Source organism: Plecotus auritus, assembly GCF_963455305.1.
Source record: "Plecotus auritus genome assembly, chromosome: 12".
Taxonomy (NCBI): domain Eukaryota; kingdom Metazoa; phylum Chordata; class Mammalia; order Chiroptera; family Vespertilionidae; genus Plecotus; species Plecotus auritus.
This window is the reverse complement of record NC_137778.1, coordinates 22548636-22554631: the sequence shown is the minus strand read 5'-3', so window position 1 is coordinate 22554631 and position 5996 is coordinate 22548636.

Here is a 5996-nt window from a genome sequence, read left to right as displayed (position 1 = left end):
ACTCTATTTTTCCCTCTAACATTAACTAAACAAGCTAGTCACATCCAAAATATAGAGATGACATTTTAATATATCCAGGCAGCCTGGCTAGTAGTTTCCTCGCAAATCTTAAATTTTTATCAGTGCAACTCTAAGCATTTCTCCCCGCTATGTCTTGTCTGGAGCCTGGATAGAACTTCCGACTGAGGTCAGGGAAGGGGAAGAGACAAAGCCACCCTCTTTCTGAGCATGCAGCCTTTTCAACTCACAGGCCCCTGATGGAAACGTTTCCTAATGAAAGGAACAAAATAAGCCTGGCTCACAATGAACAGCAACAGAATGTTCCATCGGACAGGGAGCAGCTTCTTGGGACATGAGAATCTGAGAGACTGGATTGCATTCAAAGAAAATGCCCCCAAAGTGAAAGAGAGCTAGCCCTAGGGACCGAGCAACATAGGAGAATCCGTTTTACAGGAAGGGGGAGGTCCCTACCAAGGCTAGGGGTGGGGGCTGGGTGTCCTAGAAACTGAACTAGGCTGGGTGTGAGGCTCTCTTCCCTGAGCAGGAGAGATAAGGGAGGGTGTGATGAATAGGATGGAGCAGCTGGAGATGCAGAGTGTGTGTTTTGTTTTTCTAACCAGAAGGGAGAAAACATGTTCCACCCTCTCTGAGTCTGTGCTCAGAAAAAGGTTGTTTTAAGAAGGAAAGAAGAAAGAGGAAGAAGAAACATCCTTTTCTGGCTGTGACTAGGACAGGCATTTGCACTTGGCTCCCAGGGGCAAGGCTCCCAGGGGGTCCCCTCAGCATCTCAGTCCTACCCTCACCAGCATGATTATCCCACACTAAGAAGTCTATAAAAAATAAGACTTCCCCTTGTTTACTTTGAAGTGTCTCCCCTCCCCCCCCCCCAAACACTGCACATCTCACCAAGTATGAATTATTTAAAAGAACACAATAAAGAACTGAGCATTACATCTTTGGCTCAGTTGGAGGCAATGCTCATGCTCAGAATAGGAGAAAATAATAGGAATTGTAGGGAAAACCTAGAGGATTTTAACATCTCCCACATCCTACGGTGTGTATATCTATCCCCTGGTGTCTTCTGAAGAAGGGGAAAAGAACTTTAAGTTCACAAAACATTGAAGACAAAATAAAAAAACCAGATGTTTGGGGTGAAGTTAGAGAGAAAATGATTGCACACCAGCAGAATGAGAGTGTGAGGTATGCAATTGCATAGGCATGTGCGCTGCAGCGTCTTGGCATCTTCGCATGGGCACAGATATTTGGTCTTCAGTGTGCTTGTCCATCTCGCACACACATGCCGCTTGAGATGCATCTTTAATAAGATTTCAGTCCCTGTGGTAGGCAGGTAGGAGAGGCCTTAAATGGAGGAAACTTCAACATGAGAGTAGGTCATGGTTTAGTTATCAATATTTATTTTATCAGCCATTGCAGTCAGCTCCTTACATGTCTGCTGGTTAAATTAACCCAGGGCACCATAACAGCAATTGGAAATGGAGTGGATTCCTTTCCTTGGAGACAGTCATGTTGCTGCTACCCCTTAATCAGGCCATATAACCAGTCACCTACCTACAGAGACTGCCATAGGGTATATGTTTGAGAAACAAATTAAGTTAGTTTCACAATTAAATCCTCTCATAACCTACTTCCTCATTCTAATTAGAAACACTGTATTGATCTATGTTCTTTCCTTACACTTCAATACGTATGGTCACTTTAAAAATCCATCTACTTTTTAACGTTAATTACCTGTCTTCGTGTGCTCTTCCAAAACCCACAGCCCCTGTGACAGCCAGGAGGGTACTGAGGACAGATAGGAGTGGGAGGGCTTCCAGGCCACATACTCTTATAATCACTCTTCCAAGGTCTCAGTCTTAATTTTTAAAAGGCCTTTGTTGCAGACCTAGAGGTCTAGCGCTCGTGTCTGTTGAGTCCCAGAGAGTGAGAGACTTGGGAAGCAGGAGCCCAGGGAGGAAATGACCTGTTCAGCATTGTAAGCAAAATAGCAATTAAGGCCAACTAGAAACTAGGATTCACTGGTTCCAAGTGATCTTTGTGAAAAACACTTCTCCAAATTAAATTGGAATATATTGAACAGCTATGTGTAGGGATTTGTTTTGTGTCGGGCAAGTTAAGTGCAATCAAATAAAGTGCACATTAAAAAAACACCCTGGCCAGTGTGGCTTGGGTGATGTCCTGTGCACCGAAAGGTCCCGGTTTGATTCCCGGTCAGGGCACATACTTGGGTTGCCAGCTCATCCCTGGTAGAGGGCATGCAGGAGGCAGCTGATTAATGTTTTGTTCTCACATCAATGTTTCTCTCTTTCTCCCTTTCTTCCTCTCTTGCTAGAAAAAAAATAAATCAATAAAAAATAGAGTAGAACAGAAGCAAGTAATCCAATTTACTTATCCAGTTAAGTAAGAATATTCATTTAAATGGCTAAAAAACTGACACTAGATAGAAAAATAACTGTGCCTCTTGTTGGCTGAGACTCAGAAACCATATTAGAAGCCCCCACTCCCTTGTCTCCTGATGGAATCAGCAGTGAGTTTAGCAGCTGCTCTGTTATTATAATTCAGCTACTTTATTTCTGTTTTAATCAGAGCAGATTATTTTCAACCAAACTAGCATCTCTGGATATAATCTACACTGTACGACCTCTTTAAGCTAATGAGAAATGGTTCTCTCTGTTCATTTCATGTTTGTGCAAAGTTAATTAATCTTGACCAGTATCGTTATGCTAATAATATAAGTGCATTTAGCTCTTTCAGGCAATTTCTATTATGAGAGCTCTTGAAAGTGCAACACGGAAGAAAGAATAAAATGGAGCAGACATGTAATTAGGGACATTATGAAGATCCTTTTCCGGGTATCAACTTGTACTTGAAGCATAGGAGTTTGTATCTTTGTGTTACATGCCTGTATCCACTTCTGGGCCAGGTTGATCCTCCAGTTCCAGGGGGTAAAATCTCAGATGCCTATGGGGGCCAGGAAGATAAAAGGTGAATGAATGAAACAGGCAGGGTTCAGCTGCTTGTGCCCGTGTCATCTGAGTGAGGATCTTGGGATCTTGGAGGCCTGGACCTGAGGGAGTACCTGACCCATCTGATACCAGAGGGCAGAGACCCAGAGTGGCCAGAGAAGCCAGAAAAATCTGAATTTGAGTGAAGTATCCTGATTTTCAAGTGGCTCTATTAAAAAAAAGATTTCTGTGGATTTATCTGGAATCTTAGGGAGCAGCTATCCTCTTGATCTCACCAACCACTGTCCCCTAAATCCAAATGCAGCCCAGCGCGAGGAGACCCCTCTCCTTCCCTATCATGACTAGACACAGATATGCAGAGAGACGTGACACCCACCGCCGCCCCTGCCTGGCTCCCCACCTGCTCCCCAAGGGCCCTTGGGAGCCAGTCCGTGGAGTGTGAAAGGCAAACAGCCTGACCCCACTTCCTCCTTTCTCTGAGTGGGAGGGCACTTGGTAAAAGGTGTGGAGTGGCTGAGGTGAAGAAAGTTCGTGCCCTGGGTCGGTGCCTGCTGTAACTGGGAGCCGTGGGCATCCTGGGAAGACAGCTGCTTTAGTGTCAAGGTCTAGTACAAGTATTGTCAGTGTCTACTTGATTCTGGCACCTGTGTTTGAGGCCTGCGTTCCTGTGTTCCTTGTCCTTCGTATGCCGGTACCTGGCCTGCCTCCCAAACTCTAAGCTCCAAGGTCTTCCTGACTCTCTCTCAGTCTGGGTTTGACCCTTGCACCACTGCTCATACCCACAGCCCAGAGTGGGGCTTAGTTGGGAGGGGGATCCCTGCTGGGGACCACGGGAGTTGGGGGGGACTTGGGAACTGGCTTCAAGCCCAGCCCTCCAGGCTCCACCCTATCTTCTTTCTGACCGGCTAGAAATGAAGATATCCTATTAGGAAATGTCAATAATGTTAACAAATGTTGCCTCACTTTAAGGGGGTTTCAAGGAGGCCATGGCAGGCAATTTTTTATAATGCCACATTGCAGGAGGGCATTGTAAATGGGTAAGAGAGCCCCGCCTCGGAACGCATGGGCCTGCCTCTGGTTGGCCCAGATCTGTGGGAAGCCTGGGCAGAGTAGGTCCCCAGGTCTCCGCCAGCTCACTGAGGTGCAATCGTCCCAGGGTTCAGCAAGGGGAATACGTGCTTTCTAGCCACTCAAGTGGTCATGGGCAGGATGCAGTCCCTCCTGAATCTAGAATAAGAGTCTCAGTGGGGTCCTAACCGGGTTGGCTCAGTGGATGGAGCGTCGGCCTGTGGACTGAAGGGTCCCGGGTTCGATTCCGGTCAAGGGCATGTACCTTGGTTGTGGGTACATCCCCAGTAGGGAGTGTGCAGGAGGCAGCTGATCAATGTTTCTCTCTCATTGATGTTTCTAGCTCTCTATCCCTCTCCCTTCCTCTCTGTAAAAAATCAATGAAATATATATTTAAAAAAAAAAAGAGTCTCAGTGGGAATAAGAGCCTCTTTTCCTCTGTTGGTTGGGAGAGACCTGGGTCTCTGCACGGAGCAGTGCACAGCATGGCGGCTGGCTTTCTTTAGCGTGAGCAAGAGAGGGCAGGTAAGATGGAAGTCAGTCTTTGTGACATCCATCATTGCTTTGTTCTGTCCCTGGGAATTGACTCACTAAATCCAGCCCACACCCAAGGGAGGAGAGGACTCAAGGGAAAGAATGCCAGGTAGCAGGGATCCCTGGGAGGTATTTTAGAGGCCCCAGGGCATGGGGCCTGTGTTTGGGGTGCCCTGGCCCAATTCATTAGATGTGAGGGAGAGACAGAGAGTGCCCTGGCCCCAGTGGTGCCCCTTGGCCACTGGAGGAGGTTTCTAAAGGCCTTTGCCAGCTATAAAAAGTAAAGTAAGTGGACTGAATGTTGAATATTCAACAAAACTAGGAAAAAACAAGATTGAAGGTATTTTAAAAAAGACATTGGATGGTATCATCAGTCCCACTGCCTCCAACTTTCTCCTTCCAAAGCCCTCACCTCTAGGGTTCACTTCCCACCACCCCATAGCCCGTGGTTTTTTCTTCCCATCTGGGACTCTGCCCTCCCTTATGGGGGAACTTGCTGCTCTCTTGCCCTCCTACCTATGAAGCCCTCCTTAAATTCATCCCAGGATTCCCCAGGAAACACAAGATCACAAAAAAGAGTATTTCCCATGGACTCAGACAGTAGGGTGATGAAGGCCTGGGGTGGGGGCTGGAAGTGGGCTGGAGGAGGTCAATGGGGGGATGGGGGGTGGGGAAGAGACATGTGTAATCCTTTTAACAATAAAGATTTAAACAAACAAAAAAGAATATTCCAGGCAGAGGAAGTGTTTCAGAGTGCAGACACAGCGTGGCCTAGGATAACACACATCTGGGCACACTGGCCAACTGACACAGCTTCTCGGGCAGCCAAGAAGTCCTCCATTTCAGTCCTTAGGTCAAATTCCACTGCCACTCCAGGTGGCCTGGCACCCACAATAGTTATGGCGATGGCTGGGGAGCCTCCTTGTGCAAATCAAGGACATAAACCCAAAGGACCCGTTGAGTTGCCTTCTTTAATCTTGCCATTAAATCTCTTTTGTATTATCTGGGATTGTGGTGGTAGTCATAGAAAATGCTATGGAAATTCATATTCTTGGATTTATAATGACCCTACAGCCTGTCACTGGTTTGTTTTTCACTTAGGTAGCACATCCTATACCGGGCCACTTTTCATTTTCTCAGTCCTCCTTCCTCTACATGTGTAATGGCCTGCAGACAAAGGCTCAAGGAAGGGGGAATCCAATATGATGGAGCCATGGTGAAATACCTTGTCATTTACTCTCCTACATCTTCTAACCTCCTCCCCAGCCATTTATCTGTTTTGAAATTTGATGTCTATATAAATATATTTTTAAAATAAAAATGTGCACTGAAAAGACTCCTACTTCTACCTTCCTGTCCCCCCTTCCCAGATCCCTTTGATTGGCAGCAGGGCCCTAATCTGGAGGCCAA